Genomic DNA, 27356 nt, shown 5'->3' on the forward strand with positions numbered 1-27356 from the left:
AAACTAATGGTCATAAGGGTTCAAAAGTAAAAGAAAGAAACTGAAGGGGGTGAAATGTCCTTTAATTTGGTAAATTTTAACTTTTAGTAAAGTTTAAAGAGAATGTGGAATCGGCATTGAGGCCCTTCAGTTTTTGTTCTTTTCTTGGGGAAACGGTTAATTGCGGTTAGAATAAAGCTTTAAGTGTGGTCCACATTTTGAACATTTTCTACTTTAGTCCTGTTTTCATTATATTGCAATCTAACGTATTGTGACAAAATAATATAAAAGATTTTACATAAAACATGACCGGTTTATGGTTAAAATCATGAATCCTATTAGGTCTATATAAAATACATCTTATTGAAGTAACGATATCTGTTTTGGCATATACATAGTTTTTAGCATTTGTATCCATTTGGATTATATTTAGACAAATATAAGCGGCGAACGAATAATGACATAAGTTTTGCAATTTTTTTTTTTTTTTTTGAATATTGTTAGGAATAAATTAGAATAAGAAATCACACACACAACAAATACACAATATTAATATACTTAGGTTAATATGACATACGTATGTATATGTAATGTGTTGGTGTTCTAAATATAATCATTACGTTTTGAAATATGATTCACTGAAAATGGACTGCTTTTAAAATATGATTCACTGAAAAGGGATTGCTTTCAGCTTGATTAAAACAAAAAAAAATGTTTATCTTAAGATTACATAAATAATAAATGATTGATGTTATGAATTAGCAAGCTAACTATTTTACTCGTATAGTTATGTTTCTCATTTTGGTGTATAAGAAGGTAGTCAATAACCAAAATTGCATAAAATATACCATTGCCACATTTCCATAGTTTCACCTTCAGATATTGAGATCATTTTTAAAGATTAAATCAAATAAAAAACCTAGAATAAGAAGATTAAATCGAATATTTTTATCTTTAAAGGTGATATCTATTATAACCTCGACATCGATTCAAACATGGAGAATATGAACCTGGAGGTGATCACAACTTGCATCTAGAGCTTTTTTTTCGTTAAATTTGGATTAATATGGGCATTTTTAATGTTACTAATATAAAACAAAAAAGTTAAATATTAACATGGATGCTACCACATACAATTATATAATGTTGAAAATGTTAACTATAAAACCTACTATTGTATGTCTATAAAACCATCGAGTATGGGCCATTAACGTCGTGGAGAAGCTTATGTGGCTCCTCCACAACGACGTTACAATTTGAGAAACACCGTCCCCACAAAGAGTTATGGTATATTTCGTTGTCATAGTAACATCTTGAAGCGGAAGAAATATTGCAAACGGTCACATGGCCAACATGTCATATCATTTTTGGCCAACGGCTATTTAAAAAAAACAATAATAAAATTATATATATATATATATATATATATATATATATATATATATACACACCATTTTATCCCATTTTCTTCATGTCATTCTTTTTGTTCTCTCTATATCTCTAAATATTATTTAAAGAGAAACCTTATGACATCATCTAAAACAACCTGAGTCGTTGATTGTGTTTTCTTTATAGGTTTTACACACTTAGATCAATTTGCTTACGTCACCTTGATCAAACAAGAAGTCAACCCGTTATATTAAGAAATTGAATGTAGAAATTGAATGAAAATGATACTTGAATTCTTTCCAAACTTACAATTACAAAATTGATTCCTTATTAATGTAAACATTAAATTTAGGCTCTATTTCCATTTAAAATTGCTTTCCAAATATATTATATGTTGAAATCTCGAAAACTATTAATTTCAAATTTCAAAAGTTTCGTATATTATTATGAACCAATACAATTCCAAACATGATATCTTCTATTTTAAGTTTAAATGAGATTTCAATTGATTACCTGCTAATTTTCATCATATTGACTTGTATATATATTTCAAACCTTTTTAATAATCGATTTACACAAACATTATGTCATAATTCCTCCGCAGAAAACAAATGCAAAAAAACTTCAACCTTCCCATCAGTCCGATTAGTTGAATAAATGTATGTATTTCTTCATTAAATCCATTTAATATGTAAGTTTGATATTGTTTTTGAATTTATATGTTTTTACTCATTCATATGGTTCTTTGTTGAATACTTATAATTTGGATGTATAATGTTGTTTTTGATTTTTTTGATGTTGTGTTTAGTTCTTGGTTCCATCTTTTTAATCGGTAACAATGATCCTAATTTCGAAAACAGTAAACTCAATGTTAAAATTGGATGTTATATATAATGAAATTATGATGTTAAAATTAGTTCTTGTTTTAGTTTCTATAATCTCTAAATATTATTAAAAAAGAAACGTTGTGGCATCATCTAAAACAATCTGAGCTATTGATTGTGTTTTCTTTATAGGTTTTTACACGCTTAGATCAATTTGCTTACGTCACCTTGATCAAACAAGAAGTCAACCCGTTATATTAAGAAATCAAATGTAGGAATTGAATGAAAATGATACTTGAATTCTTTCCAAACTTACAACTACAAAATTGATTCCTTATTAATGTAAACCGTAAATTTAGGCTCTATTTTCATTCAAAATGGTTTTCCAAATATATTATATGTTGAAATCTCGGAAACTATTAATTTCAACTTTCAAAAGTTTCGGATATTATTATGAACCAATACACTTTGAAGCATGATATCTTCTATTCTAAGTTTAAATGAGATTTCAATTGATTACCTGCTAATTTTCATCATATTCACTTGTATATATATTTCAAACCTTTTTAATAATTGATTTACACAAACATTATGTCATAATTCCTCCGCAGAAAACAAATGCAAAAAAACTTCAACCTTCCCATCAGTCGGATTAGTCGAATAAATGTATGTACTTCTTCGTTAAATCCTTTTAATCTATAAGTTTGATATTGTTTTCGAATTTATGTGTTTTTACTCATTCGTATGTTTCTTTGTTGAATACTTATAATTTGGATGTATAATGTTTTTCATTTTTCTTTGATGTTGTGTTTGGTTCTTGGTTCCATCTTTTTAATCGGTAACTATGATCCTATTTTCGAAAACAGTAAACTCAATGTTAAAATTGGATGTTATATATATAATGAAATTATGATGTTAAAATTGGTTCTTGTTTTAGTTTCTATTATCTCTTCTCTAAATATTATTAAAAGATAAACCTTATGACATCATGTAAAATAATCTGAGCTATTGATTGTGTTTTTTATAGGTTTTACACCCTTAGATCAATTTATTTACGTCACCTTGATCAAACAAAAAATCAACCCGTTGTATTAGGAAATTAAATGTAGGAATTGAATGAAAATGATACTTGAATTTTTTCCAAACTTACAACTACAAAATTGGTTCCTTATTAATGTAAACCTTAAATTTAGGCTCTATTTCCATTCAAAATTGCTTTCCAAATATATTATATGTTGAAATCTTGGAAACTATTAATTTTAAATTTCAAAAGTTTCGGATATTATTATGACCCAATACACTTTCAAGCATGATATCTTCTATTTTAAGTTTAAATGAGATTTCAATTGATTACCTGATAATTTTCATCATATTGACTTGTATATATATATTTCAAACCTTTTTAATAATCGATTTACATAAACATTATGTCATAATTCCTCCACAGAAAACAAATGCAAAAAAATTTCAACCTTCCCATCAGTCTGATTAGTTGAATAAATGTATATATTTCTTCCTTTAATCCTTTTAATCTTTAAGTTTGATATTGTTTTTGAATTTATATGTTTTTACTCATTCGTATGGTTCTTTGTTGAATACTTATAATTTGGATGTATAATGTTGTTTTTGATTTTTTTTTTGATGTTGTGTTTGGTTCTTGGTTCCATCTTTTTAATCGCTAATTATGATCATTTTTCGAAAACAGTAAACTCAATGTTAAAATTGGATGTTATATATAATGAAATTATGATGTTACATGTGTGTGTATACCTTTGTAAAAAATCAATAGACAAGACAAGAGATGACATGACATAATATAACAGACGGATTGTACAAAAGACATGAAAGCCCTCATTAGAAAGTTTTCTTATGTCTCCGGTAGTAACAGAATAACAATAAGAAATATATATATTCTCAATAATTGATGTTAGCTTTAAAGTTAAATATAGGCATCTTGTGAATGTAGGCTCCCGTATTCTTTGTTCAAAAAGAATCGGTACCATACATGGGCATGTAAGAATGCACGGTATAATAGAAGTGTGTACTTAACTAGAGTCAGCATTTGACCCTGAAACACCAAAAACACCCCTCAAAATCTTCTGAAAAAAAAATCAGGTATACTCAAGGACCAAAAATGTAACTTACTCTAAACTTAAGTAAAAAAAAAGAAAAATATAAATTTTGTTGTTATGCTATATGGTTTTTAGTTTTGGTTCAAAGGCAAAATGGTCATTTAAAAAAACTAACAGTTAGGCTGTTAACTTAGGCAATCATAAAAGTTTTATGAAACAGTGAAACAAGGTCCAAAAACTACAACCAGATTCTTTTAGGGACCAAAACCGACAACTAAACAAAGGGACCAAATATGTAAATTACTAAAAATAAATGAAAAAACTTTTGTTTATACTGATTCCCCCCCCCCCCCCCCACACACACACAGTTTTGAGGTCATGGTGGTGGATAGAGCTTCATCACTTCTGCCTCTAATTTGCTCTTTGCTTTATAGTAACGAATGTTCTTTGCTACCACTGGATCATTTCTTGCATGTTTAGGATCCATTGATATAATCCCTGTTGTATTTCAAATTCAATAACAAAATTGTAATTAATTAATTACTCATTAAAGTTAATAAATTATAAATTTATTACTCATTAAAGTTAATTAATTACTCAAATTCAATAACAAAATTGTAATTAATTAATTACTCATTAAAGTTAATAAATTATAAATTTATCTCACTTCCTGCTCATCCAAGTTTTCTCATTGCTATAGCATCAAGAAGTTGATCATATCGTATATTTTTCTAAATAAGAAACACTAGTATCAATAAAAAAAGCTATTTAATTTTGTAATAAAGTTGAGTTAAAAAATAAGTAAATAAATAAATGAGAAGAAGAAGAACCTTGTATTGCCATCATATTTTATGTTTGACCTCATCATCATATTTAAATCCTCCCATAATTTGAGGCATTGTGATTAACCAAAATGCAACATTGCTTGGATCTTTCATGCTATCAATAATATGTTTAAACACAAAAATAGATGTTTTGAAGTATTGAAGTGAGACAATTGTTACAAGAGGAATAAAACTAAGGGGGTGTTTCTTTTTTCCTTTATTAAACTCTGTAGTGAATGAATATATGGATAAAATGTTCTATACTTAAAGATTGTGGATAAAGATGGAAAATAAAACGCAATGGATTATGAGAAATCACAAAAAATAAGAACCAAACCTAGGAACCAACATCGAACAAAAACCCTACTTTCTTTACTCCAAAAAAATCAACGTACTTGCACATACTAAAAACCGTAGAACGAATTTCACAAAAAAAATGTTATTTCATAAAAAAGGAGTCTGAAAAAAAAAAGATGGTGGTAAACCGAATAAGGCATATCAAAATCAACAAAAAGAAACAAAGATATAAACATAAATGATGGACTTGATAAATTATTTATGTCATAGTTATCCCTAAAATAAAAAAGAAGTCATCAATGAATCTTAACATTGTCGATGATAGTGACAACAACTCAGATTAAGGAAAAAAAGACCTGATATTAGAGATGAAGTGGAAGGGGATGATTAGCTTTGTTGCAGATTTATTGGTTATAGTTTCTTTGTGGAGGGTTTTATGTGGTTCGTTTTGAAGGAACATAAATAAGTTGCTATTTTTTGAAATAAACAGTTATATTTCGCAATATAGCTATAAAATAACAATATATTTTGAAAGTACATTGTCAAATGTTGGATTATACTTGTATAGACCAATTTTCGCGAATGGTTGACTGTATATAGTTGTTTTCCGTGTCACAAGTAAAAAATGTTTGAAGATACTTATATGTGTCAAGCAAGGTCATTGAACTAATAAAACAAAAAATATTGTCTATAAAGAGGTCCTTCAATGTTATATATATTTACCTATTTTAGTGTAACTTTTACACATTTCAATAATACCAATAATCCTATTTTTTTTATAATTATTTTGTAATATCTATATAAATTTGTATTTTATTTATGTGTTCCCCGCGTTAAACGCGGGTCATAATCTAGTTTTATACAATTCAATACCTCTTCAACCAAAATAAATAAATAAATAAAACCCAAATACTCATCCACTAAACCTAAACCCACAGCCAAACACAATCTCTCCCTCCGAATTCGTTGGATATAAAAATTATATAAATCTATTAAACTTTCAAAGTTCGTAGCAAATATCATACCAAAAAACTTATTTCAATCCCACATCACCTCCTATCCAATTTCCTTCCAAAATCTTTATGGCCAAAATCCAAATTTACAACAAAACATTTTTGTTACTTTTTTTTTATGTCAAATGTCCAAATACAAAACCACCCAACCACCACCCATACAACCATCATCGGGTGAATTATTTACCGAAACGCAAACCGCAAATAGTCGGATAAGGGAAAGTGGTGGGATGTCAAGTCCACCAAGCAAATTACACCATTTGTTTGCAAATAAAATGTAATATAATGGTAAAAAAAAAAGGTATCGATCCTCGGGGAAATGGTTGTATTCAATCACCAATGCAATATAATAAAACTAGTGTAAATAAACTAACTAACTACAATTAAACTAAAAAGGGGGTGTTGTGATTTCTATAAAACTAAAAGACTTGAATAACTAAAAAGCTTGCAATTAAGCAAGATGGTGAGATGCGCAAATATTGGAGAGAATTGGTTAACCAAGGCAATTCAACACAATGAACATTTGTGTGTTTATCATTAGGATTCAATATGAAGTTTATCATTCATCCCGAATTGGTTATATCAATCATGAAGCATGATATGCCAAGATTCCTCATAGGTAGTATGAAGGTTGGAGAAGCCCACAACACCCCTTCTTAATCAAAATCAAAGATTCAATTGAAGCAATTGAACCCAAGAAAGTTAATTAACCTTAAGAACGAAGGAATCCCTAATTCCTAAAGGATGTCAATGCTTACACATCTATAAAGGAGTCATGATTTATAAGCTATAGATGATTTCTACCATCATAAAGCCCTTGTTCTAAGTAAATTCAATTATTTAATGCTAAACCAAAGAAATAAACCAACAATTGCTCATTCAAGTACCAAGCTCATGATTAAAGTATTAAACAAGCATAAGAAATATGAACCATAATCATAAACATAAGATAAATGACAATTAAGCATAAATCCTTCAAAACCCACAAATATCCAAGGGTTTTAACCAAAGTTAACCAAAATAAAGAAACTAGCCACTCATGGCAACAAAATAACAATCACAAAAGTGTTTTTGCATCAAGAAACTACCAATTACTTAAAAAGATGAGAATGATGTGTAGCAAGTTCCCAAAAATCGCTTCCAATGGTCTCTAATGGTGGAAAATCGAAGTCTCAGCTGCTAAACCTAACTCCCCAAGTAAATAGTGAGCAAAATGATCAAAATGCCCAAAAGTGTGCAGTTGCATGGGTACCCTCGCAAGTGTTGCGCGATTGAGACTCCACCCTTGCAAACGATGTCGGAATGTTATTGGCTCTTTTTTCTCCACTACACCACTCCACTACTCAATATTCTATTGGTCCCCTCCACACCTCACATGATTCAAATTTGACCAATCATCTTCAAGCTTCAAATATGGATAGTCCAAGCCCAAAATAAGAATCCAAGACCCATCTTCACAAGCCCGCTTCATCCAAGTCTTCAACTTTTTAAGCCCAATTATTCTTTGATGGATCCATAAAGCCAAATAATGCCTCGAAAGCCCACAAAGCCCGTCTCCAAGCTAATCCACAACCGCAACGAGCTCCAAAACCCTGCAAAATACCTCATGTAAAATAGAAAGTATCTGACATGATCCATGATAAAGAAAATAAAGAATATACAATGCAATACTAATAAAAAGAGCGAAAAATACTAAAATAAACTATAAAAAGGAAGGAAATAAAATAAACTATCAAATGACCCCAAGCTTAAACCTAACTTTTCCTCAAGTTAGAATAAGACTAAAATGAGCTCGGAATGAAGTAAACTAAAAATGGAAAAAGAAAGATATCATAGAACTTGGTCAACATCAGTCAACATGTTCAGAATCAGTCTTGCATGGACCCTACGCATCTTTAAAATGCTCCCTGCTTTAGAGCCATAAACCACATTCTCGAACCACTTAAAGGGCAAATAGATCATGTCTGGATGTAGTTGCGGTGTGCAAGACAAAGGAAACAGAGGATGTGCCCAGTGGGGCCACTTTAAATCACCAATGCAGACCTTAGTGCATGAAGGAAAGGCGCCTCTTCACACACGATGATTCCTACATTTTTTTCAGGCTAAAGTGTATAATAACGAAATAGGGTTTTGCAGCACGGCCTCCTGGCAAACATCCGACTTCAGGGGATTCTCCTTTGTACTATCCTTTACAGTCTACCATCTCATCTTCATTTCCTTTTCTGACCAAAATCAAAAATAAAATAAAATAAGAAAAATCTACTCAACCTAAATCTAAACCTAACAACCTAAATATTCAATCTTGAACTTTTGTTATTTGGTCTTCAGTCTCTTGGTGCTCGATCTTCTGTCTTCTTATTTTTCTCCTTTTTTTTCAAAGAAGTCTTGAACTTGGATTCTTGTTCTTCTTTTTGTGTTGCTCTTATTCTTTATTTTTCTTTTTTGTTTTTGTTGCTTTTCTTTAATCTTCTTCATTGTCTCTTATTGTCTTTGCTTTTCCAATTTCTTAAGTTTTTTTTGTATTTTCTTCTTGTCTTTCTTCTTCGAAGGTCTAAGGAATTTCACCATGTAACATAAGACTCCAATAATGAAAATGGAGTAATAGATAGAGGCTAACATGAACACCTAATAATCATTGAAAATGTGTCAAGATCTACTAAAAAGGGTGGGAATGACTCAAAAATAAGTGTTACCGAAAAAACTTGGTCCCAAAAATGTGAATTGGGGGACCCACCTCAAAGTTCATCAAGCACCTTAATGTAAGGTGTGATAAACACAAGCTATCTAACTATCTACTCTAAGCCCCTAGAAAAAATGATGGCTTATCTTAACAAGGTGGTGAGAATCTAACTAAGTAAGGCTCGAATGAGACTCAGGAGTACTAAGGGGTATTCCCCCCAAAAGCCAAGATGTGAGTCTTCAATGTCTTCAAAATACCTTACCAGACTAATCTTTGCTCGCACACATCGGCCTGACCAACCACATCCCTCCGCACCTAGACCCACTGAAGCTACATGCATCTGACCCCCACACAAGCAGTCTCAAAGTGGTATGTGAAGCTCATAGCATGTCCCATTCGTCCAATACAAGGAATTTCATATCAAGACTCGGGACCAATCTATGATTATATACTTATGACTTGACGCTATGGTACCCATAAGGATGAGAAGACAAGAGAGAACAAAAATGCATGAACTTAAACTATAATGCAACTAAAAAGTATGAAAATTCGAAAAGAAAGAAACAAAATATGCAATATTTTTGAATTCTTTTATGCAATTTTTTTTTATAAATGCCCTAAATGAATTACTCTAAATGTGACTATATACAACCTAAATGCAATAAAAAATAAAAGATAAGAATACCTCATCCCATGCTTAAAATTAAGCATTGTCCTCAATTCTTAGGATGAGAGTAAGGAAAGATCATATCGGGATCAAGGTGGTGGAGGCACGCGAGGACGGTATGGAAGCAACACATGAGTCGTATAATGATATGTGGGTGGAGTTCTTGGTTGCCTTAATACACACTGGTTAAAGATTGGTCGCACAAAGGAAGTCAGTGCAATGGCTCGAAATTTTATTATCAAGTGGCAGATTTGCGCGGGCACCCTCGCAAATCGTTGCACAGGTGAGGGGGCAGTCTCGTAGATCGTTGCACAGGTGAGGGGGCAGTCTCACAAACTTTGCACGGGTGGGAGATCAGCCGCGCGCGGACATCAGAATGAACCTCGTATTGGAGTAATTTTTAGCTCAGATTTATGCGGGTAAGGCCTGGGTCGCTCAACTTTTGCGCAGGTAAGCAGTCAGACTGCGCAGACTGCAGATTTTTCACACTTTTTGCAATTTTCCGCTCCACAAGCTCCAATTTTCTTCCAAACTTCACCAAAATCATTGCTAAACCTCAAGATGCTTTATTTTGACTGACTTTGAGCCTAGAAACATCCAAACTTCAAGCGGAGATTATTTATTCATAATGCATTTATTTAACGTCTTTGCCAAGACTTAGTCCCGCTTTCTTTAATCTTCATAAATCGGGGTTTCTAATGTTATGTTGTCGAATTATCATGTGTCAAATCCTTCATAAAATGGTTTCAAATGGTGTCGATTCACTTTGAAGATTTGGTTCATTTCCTAACTCTTGATTTCAACCACACCATGATCAAACACTTTTATAACAATGAAAGGTCTATGCCATCAAGATCGTAATTTTCCCGGGAATATCTTTAAGCTTGAATGATAAACAAGTACTTCTTGACCCGGAATAAAGTGTTTTTGGGTTATGTGCTTGTCACGAAATGCCTTTTTCTTCTCTTTGCACCTTTTGAACATTTTATTTATCTTCTTCTTGACCACTTCCATTATTGGAGGATTCAATATTCTTTGAGCTTCCCTCTTAGGCTTACAATCATCCTCCATGAGGATCTAGTGAGTGCATATATTAGGACTTATCCCCTTGATGTTCGCTATTGTCCACCCATGACCTTTTTGTGATCTTTCAAAACTTCAACCAATTGGTATTCTTCAAAATCTTTCAATTGGGAGAGATGATCACCGGAAGAGTTTCATCATTACCTAGATAAGCATACTTCAAGTGGCTAGGTAAGACTTTCAATTCAATTATGGGTGGGTGGATTATGGAATGAGGCATCTTGTTTGGAGGATGAGATAAGGCAACTTGAGAGACATATTTCCTTATTGAGTCTTCACAATCTTTTCAACTTCAGAGTCCAATGTAAATATTTCCAGTGTTTTCATGAAACTTTCACAATCAAGATTCAAGTTGAGTATCATCTCCAAAATATCCCCATGAGACAAATCAAACACTTTTTGGGTTATTGGCTCAATTACATCAACCCGATACAATGGAGAAATGTTGCTAAGGTACCTCGTTGCTTCAAAGATGTTGAAGTGAATTGTTTCTCCATCAAACTCCATAGTTATCTTTCCTTTATGGACATCAATGATTGTGTGAGCAATATTCATGAAAGGTCTTCCAAGGAGGATCATAGATGATTTGGAAGGAGTCTTCTCTTCAAGATCAATGACATAAAAATCTGCGGGAAAAACTAGTTAATTAACTTGTACTAACACATCGTCCAATACTCCTCTTGGAGACACACTTGACTTGTCCGCTAATTGAATGATTACTCTCGCTTCTTCCAAAGGTCCAACATTGAGAGATTGAAAAACAGAATATGGTATCACGTTGATCGAGGCTCCAAGATCTAACATGGCACTTTAGACATGCAAATCACCAATGGTACAAGGGATAACAAATATTCACGGATCCTTGCATTCGGGAGGTAACTTCTTTTGGATAACTACAGACATATTTGTATTGACTTGAATCTTTTCATTTGCCTTGAATTTCCTCTTCTTGGTGCACAAATCCTTGAGAAATTTTGCATAATTTGGAATTTTCTTAATAGCATTCAATAGTGGAATGTTGATTTGGACCTTGCAGAAAGTTTCAAAGAATTCATTTTCTTCCTCTTTTTTCTTCGAAATGGCTAACATGGAAGGAAAAGGTGGTGGTATGACCAATGGCTTGATGGTGTTATTGGAAGATTTAGGTTGATTAATGTTTGTCACAACCGGTTCCTTTGAAAAAACTACAGCCTTTATAGGCTCAACAACAATAACCTCATCTTCTTCTTCTCTTGAAACTCTTTTGGGGTTGCTTTCTCCAAGGGCTTTCCCACTTTTCATGGTTATTGCACTTACATTCGGATTCTTCTAAGTTTGAGATGGAAGTTTACCCCTTTGTTCTATCTTGTTGAGAGTGATGGCCAAGTCTCCAATTTGTGCTTGAATGTTGGAGAATGTTCTTGGTCTCTTGTTGAAATTGGGTTTGGCTTTGATCAAGAGAAGTAGCGAGTACTTGAAGACTCATTTGATGGTTACCACTTGATTGGCCTTGTAGTTGAGGTTGTTGGTAATTTGAAGGGGGTATAAGATGTTTGTCGATATGGAGGTTTTTGGGAAGGATATTGTGGATATTTGGATCTCATCGTAACATTTGGTGGGTTTTGCTTTGGTGGGTATGGGTGGTTTGGGTTATTCCTCTAATTTGGGGTGTATGTGTTTTGAAATCCCATGGGTCTTGGTTGATCTTGATATCCTCCCATTGCATTAACATCCTCCGATTGACTTCCAAGTGTGGGACACTTATCGATATAATGCTCCGTTATTGCATAAATACCACACACATCAATTTTTGACCACTTCCCACCACCATTTGACTTAACACATTAGTCAAATCCAAGAGCTTTGATTCCATTTGTTGGGTGTTGCTAACTTCACCAACCACTTGTGAAGAATTTCTCTTCATTTCATTTCGAGTCCTAAAGTATCTTTGATTTTGAGAAATGGTACCAAAAAGTAATCTTATCTCTTGAGGTGTCTTGTTAAAGATGTCACCACCACTTGAAGCATCAATCATCCTCCGATCTTTTTCATTCATACCCTCATAAAATTGTTGAAGAAGTAGTTGTTCGAGTATGCTGTGTTGATGACAACTTATACACAAGTTGTTGAATCGCTCCCAAAAATCATGAAAAGTCTCATTCTCCCCTTGACGAATCCCAAAAACGTCACTTCTTTGAATTGATATTCGGGAAGTGGGATAGAACTTGATATTAAAGGCTTTGAGTAACTCTTCCCATGTGTGAATAGATCCCAGTGGTAAGTTGAATAACCACTCTCTAACTTTATCTTCCAAGGTGAGCAGGAAGGCGGTTAGCTTGAAATCATCTAATGTCACATGTTCAGGCAACATGCTAATACATATCATATAAAAGGACTTAGAATATCTCTAAGGATCTTCTCTATCCAAACCAGGGAACTTGGTAAGTTGATGTATGAAACTTGAATTTAATTCAATCCCTCGGCGGTTTGCAGGATAAACAATACCAAGAGGTGTGTGAGTAACATCTGTCTCCATCATTTGTCTAAGTGTCAACTCTTGAGGGGGATTGGATGGATTGGGGTTATTAGGATATTATTGCATGTAAGTGGGAGGTTGTTGGTAAGGTGGATATGGGTATTGTTGGTGATTATACATATGAGGTGGATAAGGTTGGTAGTTAGGATATTGGTTGTAGGGGGTTGTTGTTGTGGTACATTGGGTGTTGGTACATTGGAGGGTGTTGGTAATTGGGTTGATTTGGGTGATGTGCTTATTGTTGTTGATCTTGAAAAGCATTGTTTTGAGGTTGGTTGTTTTGGTGGAATTTTTGGTTTTGTGGTTGTGGTTGTTGATAATTGGGTTGATTTGGGTGAGGAGGGGGTTGATTCCAAGGTGGCATATCTATGAGAGGTTATTAGTGTTGTTGTTGTCTTGGTTGTTGGGGGTGGGGTATTGGCATCATGATTGTTGGGTTTTGGGTTGGGATTGTGAGGTGGAGTGTGATTCATGGCTATGTAGTTTTCAAACAAAATGTCTTCCAAGGAATGACCAACAATTGGAGAACTCGGTTCAGTGTCGGTCTCACTTGAAGTATGAACTTGATCTTCTATGTTAATTAGTGGAGAAGAGGAAGAAACTTGACCAAGTTGTTGTTGCTTTGCTTGACCAAGTTCACCGGCTCTTGTAGACCTAGGCATAAACAATCAAATAACAATAACCAATTTCCCCGGCAACGATGCCAAAACTTGATGGGATATCAAGTCCACCAAGCAAATTACACCATTTTTTGCAAATAAAACGTAATATAATGGTAAAAAGGGGTATCAATCCTTGGGGAAATGGTTGTATTCAATCACCAATGCAATCTAATAAAACTAGTGTAAATAAACTAACTAACTATAATTAAACTAAAAAGGGGCTATTATGATTTCTTGAAAACTAAAAGGGAAATCTCCAATAAAGTCCTAATATTTTAGGCTAGTTTACGGTTTAATCCCAATTAAATTTTGTTTACAAAAAAGGACAGAATACCGGCTAAAACTTCGGAATACCCCTCCGTGTCCGGTTTCACAGATTTAGCCGGTATTTCGGCTTTTTTCATTACGCGGTCCTCGCTTTCTCCTCGTGGTTCCATCCGGACTCTTGCTTTCTCCCCACGGTCTTGCATGCAAAGCTGACACCTTCCCCCTCATACGCGCATCGTAGGCCTCGTACGTGCAATGTACTGTTTACACGCAACGTACTCCGAGGATTACGCCTAGTGTAGTATGAAGTTGTCTCCTATAAATAGGTGCGAGGAGGACCCTATTTCTTCACACCTTAACCCTTCTTTCTCTCTCAATACTCAAAAACTATCCCTCCCATTCCCTAGTACTTCCTAAGTGCTAGAGGCGAGTCCCAAATCATCATAAGGCTCCGTGAAGAAGAGCTTTAGGCTCAAAAGTTCTGTTCGCGCAGAGCCTGGTTCTTTGCTAAACTCCTTTGTAAGTGAGTTATGCTTACCCTTCTTTAAGTATAACTTATATTTAAGTTCATTATCGTTATTATGAACCTATAAGAAATATATGTGCTACGTTATAGATTATAAAAAGTGTTATTATAATATATTTTAACTGCTCACGGTATGGGGAATCTGGTTTGAAGGGCCGCATAGGGTTGTTGGATTTCAGAACAGCTTAAATGCCAAAATGGTCCCGACATCCGGTGTTTCATGTCTGGCCCCTGTCTGTTCATAGTAGTTGAAAAGTATTGTTTAACACTTATAAAACAATATTGCTCGTAAATCTAGACTAATAATTTATCGCAATAAATATTAGACTAAAATCTAGTTATAATGATACTAGGTTTCGTCGAAGAAAAATAAAATTGTTACAAGCGAAGCATTGCCCGTGTTTGGAGTCATCACTTGAACAAGTGAGTACATAGTCCCTTTCATGAACATGATTTTAATACATGTATTGATTACTGTATTAAATATATGTTTGTGTGTGAAATATTTGATATTACATGAAATACGTTTTAAGAGCATATCTGATAATATATGATGATTTATGATACAGAACAAACCGAACTTAATTGAGATGGATATCGGGTAGTATCTCCTTATGAGTGTGGGTGAGATATACATGGATGGTCGAACATTAAGATTTGTCCTTGATCCGAGAGCATGGATTAGACATAGTCATTTGTCCTTAGTCCGAGAGTATGTAGAGGACATAGGTATTTGTCATTAATTCGGGAGCATGGATTAGACATAGTTAATTTTCCCTAGTCCGAGAGTACTGAATGGGCATAGTTATTTGTCATTGATCCGAGAGCATGGATTAAACATACCTGATCCGTGAGTATGGATTAGGTAAAGCTTATGGAATGGGCATAGTTATTGATCTGAGAGCATGGATTAGACATACCTGATCCGGGAGTATGGATTAGGTAAAGAGGTTAATTTTAGATCCGAGAGTATAGATCGTGTCGTTGTGAGGATCGACGGGGTGGGACAAAATTACTTATATGAGGTGAAATTGTATATATTGTGAGTTCTATAACACACACACACACACACACACACACACACATATATATATATATATATATATATATATGTGTGTGTGTGTGTGTGTGTGGAAAAGTTCAATAGAGAACCATAATTATTGGTTCTCTAAGAAACCAATTTTTTTTCAATTTCTAGAGCTTATTCTTTATCGAAAAAAAAAACTAAAAATATTTAAATTCATAACATAACATTGTGAATGTTAAATATATTTTTCGGATTCACCATGTGAATTTAGATTCACATTGTGAATTTGACGATTTTTTTTTTCGAATTTGATATCATTGGAAAAAAGGATAAAAAGTTATGAATTTCTATATTTTCATTTTTTAATATTATTATTTTTTTTTTGATAAAAAATAAGTTCTATAAGTTGAAAAAAAGATTGGTTCCTTGGTTAATTATGGTTCTCTATTGAACCTCGCCCTATATATATGATATAACAATGTTAGATTGAAATCTCTATGTACTCACCAGGTTTCCCAACCAGACCTACTCAATTTATTTGTATCACAGGTATCGATACGAAGACACATTACACTGAGAGATTAAAGGAGATGTAAATCATTAGTGTAAATGAATGTAAAGTTTGTTTATGCTTATGTTTCTGTATTGACAATGACATCCCAAAGTTTTAATATAAACAAAATACATTTCTTCAAAAATGCTTTGATAATATATTTATCATGTTTTATGGGAACAAATTCCGCAACATGTTTCTTTAAAATGGATACTCTGGTTTTTAAATAAGCATAAATAATTTTTTTAAAATGACCGTGAATTTGGTGATGTCACATTCACACACTCAAAACACATATACATAGGCTAAGGTTTAGGTGGCATATGATCTCGGAGGGTGGAGGCTGTCAAATGGAGCAACAATAGGGGTTAGTGCCTTTAAATAGGACACAAACCCGAAAATATAGGGTTTTGAACCATAGCAGCCACCATGTCGTTGCCAAGACCTTGCCACGTCGTGGTGCTTCATAATACGTGTTCATCCAACAGATGATGCCACGACGTGGTCCCTCAATCATCACATCGTTGCCAAGCCAAAGTCTCCCTTAAAATTAATAATTTAAATTCGAAAGAAGCATACTTGGGAAACCAATGTTACTTTGAACTACCCAAGCATGGGTCGATATATCAGAGGACTAAGTATTGACGAATTAAAAAAAAGAGAGACTATTGTTGGAACCACTTTATGGCTTGTTTCTTCAAAGCAATGAAATGTGACGACTCTTCAAAGCAATAAGACGCGAAGACCGTTGAACCAATGACCAAATTTACTAGAAATGGGGCAACTAAAACATACTTCTTACACAGTTGAATGGTATGTACAATAACTTGGCCTACCTATGACAAAGTAGGGAAAGTAAGGCAATTTTTTTTGTAAAGATGCACTATATGTACCGGAAGGGAACCAGAAGAATTTTAAACATTAGACTTTTGGAATGTTATAAAAGAAAAGCGAGAAACGAAAGCTCGTTGCAAAGATGGATAATATGTAGAAACAATACGATGGTTCAAAAAGAAGTAATCATATAACTTAAATTGGTTTCAAGTATCATTGGATTCTCATTTCGAAATCAACATCAACGATGAGAATGATGACATATTCAAAGTTCAAGCTCCTATTCATCTGATGTGTAAAGATAAAACCAAAGGAAATAGAAAAGTGACATCGTCAAATTAGTCGGGTGTCGTCTCTTTGGATAAAATTCAAGTAATAAGAACGGAGTTCACAAACTTAAATACGAGTTTGAAGAAGTATATGGATTTCAAACAAGGAAGGGTGTGTGAAAATGACTGGCTCAATGAAATAGAATTGTTAATAAAAGACCTCACTCAATGGAATATAATTGCTAATAAAAGACGTGAGTAGCTTTTTGGGAGATAATCTTGTAGCGGCTATAACGTTAAAAGCCGAAATAAGAAAGAAACATAATTCATAATCTTGTTCGTACTATTTATATTTTTGTTTTTAATGTTTTAATTTTCTATTATGTAATCACTAATAGTTTTTTTGGAAAAAAAAATATAAAATGTGACCAGTATAACGCCATTTTCAATAGACATTAGCAAAAAATAACTTAGCACTTATATGAGACACAAAAAAACATGACAAGGATTGCTACCACTATTTGAATTGTTAAATGTAAAATATTTAAATCTAAAAACTCTAAATCATTGTGTAAACAAAAACTAATATGCAAATATGTAAATGTCAAATATAGAAAGAGAGTAGTGTTGGTCGAAGCGTCAGGACCAAAATTTATAATATTGTTTTAAAAGAATGGGTAAAATGGTAAATAAACGGGTGGTAGGGAGAATTGTCGGGGTGTCGGCGTAGGCATATATGGATGGGTATGGAAATTCATGTTCTTTTACCGTGTTTTTTGAGGGTACTCTTTCAGATAAATGATTGTATCCTTGCCACATATCACAAGCGACAAATATTTCACATAACTATTTATTTTTATCGATTAATCAGTTTTTATTTCAATTTTTAACTAAATAATTTGTCGTCACATTAACTTAAAAAAATATATTTTGGTGCAATTTGAGTTCATCGATAATCATATTGACAAATATGTTATTAGTTTAATAAAATTGAATATTAGATATTTAGTTACAAAAGGCTAACTGACATGGGGCAAAACTAGATATTTAGTTACAAAAGGCTAAATGACATGGTGCTGAAAAGGACAAAGTGGACAGCTACACAAGATTCAATTTTTTATTATATATTTTTATTTGAAAATAAAAATTTATAATAACTACAAGGTTTTGTTTTCTGATTTGTTCTAAACCTTTTAGAATATTTAATTTTTCACGACCGATCTATTAACCGACAATCGATCAAAATGTAAAAACATAAGTTATCTTAATATCTTAATCATAAGAATTTAATAAGGCGTAGGTTTTGCAATTGTACATTTGTACTTCAAGTGGGGGTTGCATCCGGCGTCACGGAAATTTTCGAATTAATTACAAAATGTTTTTGGATAATATCATACAATTTGATTAAAATATTAATTTGAGACATAATTATAGGTATGAGATTATTTTATTAAATTATTATACAAAGTTGTTCAATATATTATACAACAATTTTTTTTTGATAAATTGTATTTTGATGATTTACGAATAAAACTTAATGTTGAAATCACTGATCTATAACAATTAAAATAGCATAATTAGTTTCGAAATAAAAAAGTATTTAGGTATTAGATTCAATGAAGAACGTCACAACTTATTAAATTTAAGTGGATTTACACATCTAATGAATTTAATATTTCACTAGTATGATGTGTAAAATTGTACTTTATAATGGTATAACAAGAAAAATGTAAATTATAACGATACATGAAGCTGATTTATAAAGGAATAAGGAAATTGCCTATAAATGGCGGATGAATGGATGTTCACTCTCATCCACCGCTTCCTTCACTAGTGGAGGGTCATTAGCCGAACGGGTAGGATAGGACACAAATTCTCGTTTATAAGTATAATGGAATACAAAGTAACTAAAAGTTTTTATAAATTTCCAATCTTAGTTACTTAAGAAAAATGTGAATTTAATGTTAACCCATGAAATTGCACATCGCACCTTATTGGTCATTAATAAAGCATGTGTGGTTAATCGACACACTAATATGGGACTAATGAAGGATTGCAATGGGTAGCTCATATATTATCATAGATCGATGGAGCGTGTGTGGTTAACAGACACATTGATTAGGTGATATATGACTTCGAGAGTACCAAGCTAATTTGCAAGGTTATTCACACCTTGTTTGCGATCCTCGATATCCCAGTCACAAACTTGAAGGGCATAATTGAGATTAAACATGTCATTGAAAAGTTCAATGACTCTCAAAAGATCTAGGAGTTTCATTTAGAACCTAATTCGTTTAAAATTTTGTTTTCGTGGTGCAATTGGTAAATCGTCATTTACCTACCGACAAATAGTTTACAATTGGATTACGACATCCCTTGTAACATCCCTATATCAAGAATACCTCATCAACCCTTTTTCTTTTGGTAATTTTCAAGTTTGGCCCTTTATTTGAGAAAAGGTGGTAAATGAGTATGTGGGGCGTACGTGTGTATATGCTCAGCGTACTTATGTCCGTGTTTTTGACGCGGAAGCCACCTAGTACGTTGAGCGTACCAAAGGGTACGCTGGGCGTACTAGGCCCATAGTGAAAACCCTAATTAAGGGTGTGTCCCTATTTAAAGGACATGGTGGCCTCATTTCTGGCCACCATTCCCAGACCTCAACCCTTTAAAACCCTAGTTTCTCGTCCCTTGAGTTTGTGTGTCCATCTGTGAGTTATTAAGTGTTCTTGTGGTTTCTTTGAAGTGAAGAAGGAGCTTTAAAGAGGAAGGAGTGGGAGTCCAGGCTTTGAATAGGAGCTTATATGTGGTTGGAGCTTCAGTTAGAAGTATAAAGCTCAAAGCTTTCCTTTTGATTTGTGCACCAATTTAATCCATTTTAGGGGTTTTGGTCCCAAAGTTGGATGTTTTATGAGATATTGAGCTCCAAAGTCTATTATCATCTCCTTTGAGTGTTTTTAGTGGTGTAGAGTCATAAAAATCAAGACTTGGACGTTTGAACCAACCCATGCATGAGATATGAGCATTCTTAAGAATAAAGAGTGAGAGTTTTGGTGTTTGTGACTTTTTCAGCCATGCAAAGGCTTAAAGTCACAGAATTTATGGAGTATGAGCATTTAGGGAGCCCAGATCTTAGATTTGAGCTAAGGTCTTAACGGATTAAGACCAAATGAGTAGGAAGAGCAAAATTGGGGCATATGCTGAGCATAATCCCAGTACGCGCAATGTAGGGTCGAGAATCCCCGATGCATGCATGGCGTAGGAGTACGCCCAACGTAGAGGGCTTGTACGCGCAGCGTACGCGTTGCCGTTGACTTTTAGTTGACATTTAGGGTTTAGTTAATTTGTGGACTATTAAGGCCATGGAAGGGTAAAATGGTCTTTTATCCTTCTGTGAGTTTGTAGAAGGGTTTAGTCTATCTTCTTTGATTAGGCGGAGGCTAGACCGGTGATTTGAGTTCGAGGTTATCCGATTTCGTACGAGGTGAGTCTTCTCACTATACTTGTTGGGTTTTAGCCATAAGAACTTTCCTATGTGCGCATGCAAAACCCTAATGCTTGGATCTAGGCTTTCTAATAAACATGCTTTGAATCCAAGACTTCTAATTACTAATTAGGTTAAATAACAACATTGAAACAGATCTAGAATCATACCTTTGAGTTCCTTGTTGATCTTGAGGACTTGGAGCTTCTAGAGTCACAAATGTCACTCCTCTAATGGCTTACAAACACCAAAGCAAGGAGGATGATTTGGGATAGAGGAGAGGGGAGGAATTTCGACCAGAGGTTCCTTACTTTAGGTCAAGTGTCGAATTCCATCAGCCATAGGGTCTATTTATACTTGTAGACTCCTTAAGGGTTACAACCTAAACCCTAATTGGATAATCTTCTCTTAAGGCTATCCAAATCCATTCCATAGATACGCCTTTGGACGATTTTGGCTATCCTAATACTCTTAGAATTCGTCCAAAGCATATCCCAATGGATTTACAGTCTAAAGCTTAACTATCAAACAATTGACAGTTTATACCCCTTTATTTAATTAATCTCTTTAAGTCACCAAATTAATTCTAATTAATTCTATGACTTATATTAATCAAATAACAAATATATTATTCATTATATTATTCTCATAATATATTAATAATATTTACTCTCTCTTAATAAATCATCCTATCAAGTTGCTATGGTGAAGGCAACCCAAAAGTACCATGCACAACCGGGTCAAATACTTGCCCAATATAGTTACAGCCTTAGACACTATTCCAACAATACTTACCTAGAGTGGTAACCTTTGTGTGACCGGAGGGTCTTATGTGCTTATATTGAGTATTGTGATATCCTGCATTATGTCTTTGTGATTTATATTGTGTATTATTTTAAGCTTAATGAGTTAGAACCGAAGGGTTCACCCGAGTTGTGAAACCAGAGGGTTCCACTAAGACACATTGACCGGCGGGTCTCTTCGAGTATAGCCATGAGTGACTAATGAGATGTGTGTGGTATTTTTGGGAACTCACTAAGTTTCGTGCTTGCCGTGTTATGTGTTATGTGTTTCAGGTACTTCTTAGGATCAAGGGAAGGCACTGGCTTGATTGTACACACACGAGTTGGAGATATGTTTTGGAGGATCTCGGATTGTGTTTTAAATAAATAATGAACATGTGTTTTTGATAACTCGATATTTGGGGATTTTTATGGGTGTGTTAATGAAATTAATGTGAATTTTTAAATGAAAATTTTGTTTGGAAATTCACGGTGTTACAAGTTGGTATCAGAACCTTGGTTTGAGGGATTCAGACATACCTTTGGGTGTGTCTGGACTCAAATTGAGGATTTGAGGAAAATTTTCAAAAGAAATGATTTTTCGAAAAACGAGTTGGAGTAGTGTGTACAATCAGCCAGAGCTCGAACGGTGATTTCCCAAAATACCCTTACTTATTTGTGTTATGAGATATTTATGAGATGTTAGGAATGCATGCTAGAGGATTGGCTAGATATTTCATATTTAGGGCGAGAGTTGCCTGATTTGTGATGCCTTAGCCTAGGAATTGTTGTTATCTGTTGTTGCATTGAGTATGTGCTGAGTAGGAGTATCTAGCATGAATCACTTAAAAAGATTTCTGAGTCGAGGGTTAATCTAAGAGAGATATCTAGATGAGTATAATAGGAGTCTACTGAGAGAGTAGCCTAATATCTGTGAGAGATCGAGTACTTGTGAATTGGAATCCTAGGAGGAGGACTTAAGGTGACTACAGGTTGGTGTGGAAAGTAGTATTGGGCCCGTACTACTGAAAGCACCGGATCTGTATGCAACCCAAGTAAGAATCCTTAGGGTACTAAGGAGCATGTAGTGGCGAGAAATCGAGTGTGAGTATGCTCAAGCGAGTCTCTGATGATTTTTGTGTTGTGTTTCAGAGACATCATGGTGGGTACACGCCACAACCACGAGAGCAGTGGTGCTGGTGAAGAGGAGATCCGCAGGATCATCCATAAGGAGGAGGCCACAACCATTCGAGAGGCGATACCGAAGATGTTTGGGTCTATTAAGACCACCCTGATCGAGACATTTGATAAGCGGTATGCCGTTATTACTGAGGTCGTTGCTGCTGCAGCTTACGCGGCTGTTGCCGCTACTAGACCACAGGGAGGCGACTCGTTGTTGTTTCGGGAATTCAGCAACATGAAGCCACCAGAGTTTGATGGAACACAGGATCCGATTGCTGCTATGAGATGGATCTCTGACATTGAGGGATGTTTTTACACGTGTTCATGCCCATAGCATTTGAGAGTTCGGTTTGCATTGAACCAGCGTCGTTTGGGAGCGAAGGACTGGTGGAAGTTTGTGTCAACCAACTTTACTGCTGCAGTGACATGAGAGAGGTTTACGTAATTGTTCTGATATGAGTATGTTCCCCAGGTGGAGAGGGAACGGTTAGCCCACACCAATACGGGAGTTCGTGGTGAACTCGTCATACCGGACATTGGCTGAGCTTTAGACCAATGCCAGGCGGAGGGAGATCAAGCTTGAGTTGCAGGCCAGTGAGGAGGGAGAATCCCAGGGGAGGGAACGAAGACCAGTGCATTCGCAGTCGGCGACGAAGCGGGCTAAGCCCGCTGATACGAGAACTGGGTCGCACTTGTGGTAAGTGCGGCAAGAGTCACGAGGGATCATGTTGAACAGGAATTTGCAACAAATATGGCATACAGGGGCACATGGCGAAGGATTCCCCCAAGGGGTTTGCAGTTTGCTTTCACTACAACTAGACAGGCCATCGGAAGGTCGAGTGCCCTTATCTTGTTCAGGAATCAGCCCAGGGTTCCACTCATGCTCCTTTGGGTGCTACTAATAGTCAGTCGGTGAAGGTTGAGGCTCCGAGGGCTCGTGGGAGAGCTTTTCAGCTGACCACGGAGGAGGTCCGCGCAACACCTGATGTCGTGGCTTGTACGTATTTCCTTATTTATTTTATTTTGAGATTTATTGTGATTATTTTGTACTGTATTTAGGTATTTTTCTTGTGAGTTATGTACCTACTTTGGTGTTATTTGACTCGGGTGCAAGTCGATCCTTCGTGTATTTAGCTTTTAGTCATTACATCAGTATCCGACGTGAGGCGTTGAGACGACCTCTGAGGGTTTCCAAAGCTGACGAGCATGTGGTTTTTGCTACTGATGTATTCTGAGGATGTGTGTTAAAGATTTTTGGTGTCGAGTTCTTGATAGATTTCGTGCCGATGGCGATGGGGGATGTATGTTTCATCGTGGGCATGGATTGGTTGAGTCGTTTTGGAGTTGTGATCGACTGCGAGCGTCGGCTGATGACTATACGAGACCATAGTGGAGGAGTGCTTACAGTGTATAACGATGGTACCAGATCCGGATCAACTTTCTGCTCTGCTGCCAGAGCGAGACAAAGTCTACAACAAGGATTTATGGGCTTCTTGGCGTACGTGATGGATATGCGGGTTGTTACAGAGTGGCTGAGTTCTATCTCCGAGGTTTCGATAGTGTGCGAGTTCCCGAATTTTTTTCCCGATGAGTTGCTAGATGTGCCTCTCAAGAGGCAGGTGGAGTTCCGGATTGATTTGGTTCTGGGTGCAGCGCCTATTTCCATGGCACCTTATCGCCTTAAGCCACCATAGATGCGGGTGTTATCCTCACAGCTCCAGGAGCTGCTGGGGAAGGGTTGCATCAGACCGAGTAGCTCGCCGTGGGGAACACCTATCCTTTTTGTTAAGAAGAAGGATGGTTCACACCGGATGTGCATCGATTACCAGGAGTTGAACAAGCTGACGGTCAAGAACCATTATCTGCTACCGGGGATCGACGATTTATTCGATCAGTTGTAGGGAGCATCTTGGTTTTCCAAGATTGATCTGAGGTCTGGATATCATCATATGATAGTTTGCGAGGAGGATATCCAGAAGATGGCCTTAAGAACTCGTTATGGGTATTACGAGTTTGTGGTGATGCCTTCCGGGCTCACCAACGCACCGGCGGCGTTCATGGATCTCATGAACCAAGTGTGTAGGCCCATGTTGGATCGATCGATGATCGTGTTCATCGACGACATTCTGGTGTACTCGAGGTCCAGAGAGCAACACGACGAGCACCTACTAGAGATTCTTAGAGTATTGAGGGATGAGAAGCTTTATGCCAAATTCTCCATGTGTGATTTCTGGTTACGAGAGGTCCAGTTCCCGGGGCATCTCGTTAATCACAATGGGATATTGGTCGACCCGGCCAAGATTGAGGCAGTTATAAGATGGGAGTTGCCGAGATCCCCGTTTGAGATAAGGAGTTTTCTGGTTCTGGCCGGCTACTATCGGAGATTTATCAGAGATTTCTCCAAGATCGTTGTTCCTCTCACTAGATTGACCCGGAAGGTTGTTACTTTTGCATGGGGGCCCGAGCAGCAGGCCTCATTTGAGACTCTTCACCAGAGATTGTGCGAAGCTCCAATGTTAGCCCTTCCCAAGGGAGTGGACGACTTTGTACTTAATGTAATGCATCTATATCCAGATTGGGTGCGGTGTCGATGCAGAGGGGGCATGTGATCGCTTATGCATCGAGGAAGTTGAATCCTCATGAGACGAGGTATCCCATGCACGATTTGGATCTGGGGGCGGTCATGTTCGCCCTCAAGATCTGGTGTCATTATTTGTATGGAGTCTGGTGCACCATATACACAGACCACAAGAGTCTGAAGTACCTCATGGATCAGCCCAACCTGAATATGAGGTAGAAGAGGTGGGTGGATGTAATGAAAGACTACGACAATGAGATCTTATATCACCCCGGCATGGCTAATGCGGTAGCCGATGCCTTGAGCCACATAGCAGAGAGTGCTCCGATCTGAGGCGTGTATTTGAGGATGACGATGATGACTCTAGTCCTAGATACCATCTGATAGGCTTAGGTGGAGGCTATGAGGCCCGACAACCTTAACAGGGAGAGAGTGATCAGACAGGTTTCGGAATTTGAGACGGATAGTTCGGGGCTTATGACTTTCCGTGGGCGGATTTGGGTGCCCTATACAGGTGGAGCTCAGTGTATACTGATGGAGGAGACATATAGATCGAGATTCTCTATCCATCCAGGAGCCACTAAGATGTATTTGGATGTGAAGAGAGATTACTGGTGGCCCTGTATGAAGAGGGATGTGGCATGGGTAGTTGAGAGGTGCTTGACCTATCGTCAGGTTAAGGCAGAGCACCAGCGTCCACATGGCCCGTTACAGCCTCTAGATTCCCCAGTGGATGTGGGAATAGATTTCCATGGACTTTATCACCAAATTACTAAGAATCGCGCGAGGTTTCGACGCGATATGAGTGACTGTGGACCGGCTGACGAAGAGCGCTCACTTCCCTGCTATCAGTGAGAGCTCTTCTGCAGAGAGATTGGCTGAGATCTATGTGAGTGAGGTGGTGGCACGGCATGGGTGCCGACTTCGATAGTTTCAGATCGGGATGTATGTTTTACTTCCAGGTTCTGGAAGAGGTTTCATGAGGAGTTGGGTACCCGATTTTACTTCAGTACCGCATACCACCCACAGATTGACGGGCAGAGTGAGCAGACGATTCTGACGCTAGATAAAATTTTATGAGCATGTTTTATGGACTTTAGAGGAAGTTAGGACACCTATTTTCCCTTGGCTTAGTTTTCTTATTACAACAACCACCGTTCCAGTATTGGTATGCCTCCCTTTGAGCTCTTATATGGGAGGAGGTGTCGGACCCCCATCTGTTGGGGGGAGGTAGGGCAGAGAGTGATGGGTGGCATAGAGATAGTGCTCAAAACGACTGAGAAAATTTAGCAGGTCAGACAGAGGTTACTGACAGCTCAGAGTCGCCAGAAGAGTTACGTATACCAGCGACGATCCAAGCTTGAGTTCTAGGTGGGAGATTTTTTCCTCATGAAGGTATCCCCGTGGAAAGGGGTGATCCGATTTAGGAAGCGGGGAAAGTTGGGTCCCAGATATATCAGACCTTTCAAGGTGATTTCCAGAGTTGGGAAGGTAGCTTATCGGTTGGAGCTACCTGTAGAGTTGAGCCAGATACATAACACCTTCCACGTGTCTCAATTGAGGAAGTGTGTAGCCGACGAGACGGTAGTGGTACCGTTATAGGAAATTCAGATTGATGCGAGTCCGAATTACATCGAGAGGCCGATAACGATCTTAGATAGGAAGGTGAAGGTCTTGAGGAATAAAGAGGTGCCCTTGGTTCAGGTCCAGTGGCAATATCGGAAGAGGTCCGAGTGGACTTGGGAGCCGGAGTCCGAGATGTGCGAGCAGTACTCAGAGTTATTTCCAGAAGATGACTTCAAGGGCGAAGTCTGATTCTAGCGAGGGAGAATTGTAACATCCCTAGATT

This window comes from Lactuca serriola, chromosome 3 (genome assembly GCF_051521515.1).
Source record: "Lactuca serriola cultivar US96UC23 chromosome 3, Lser_US96UC23_V15, whole genome shotgun sequence".
Taxonomy (NCBI): Eukaryota; Viridiplantae; Streptophyta; class Magnoliopsida; order Asterales; family Asteraceae; genus Lactuca; species Lactuca serriola.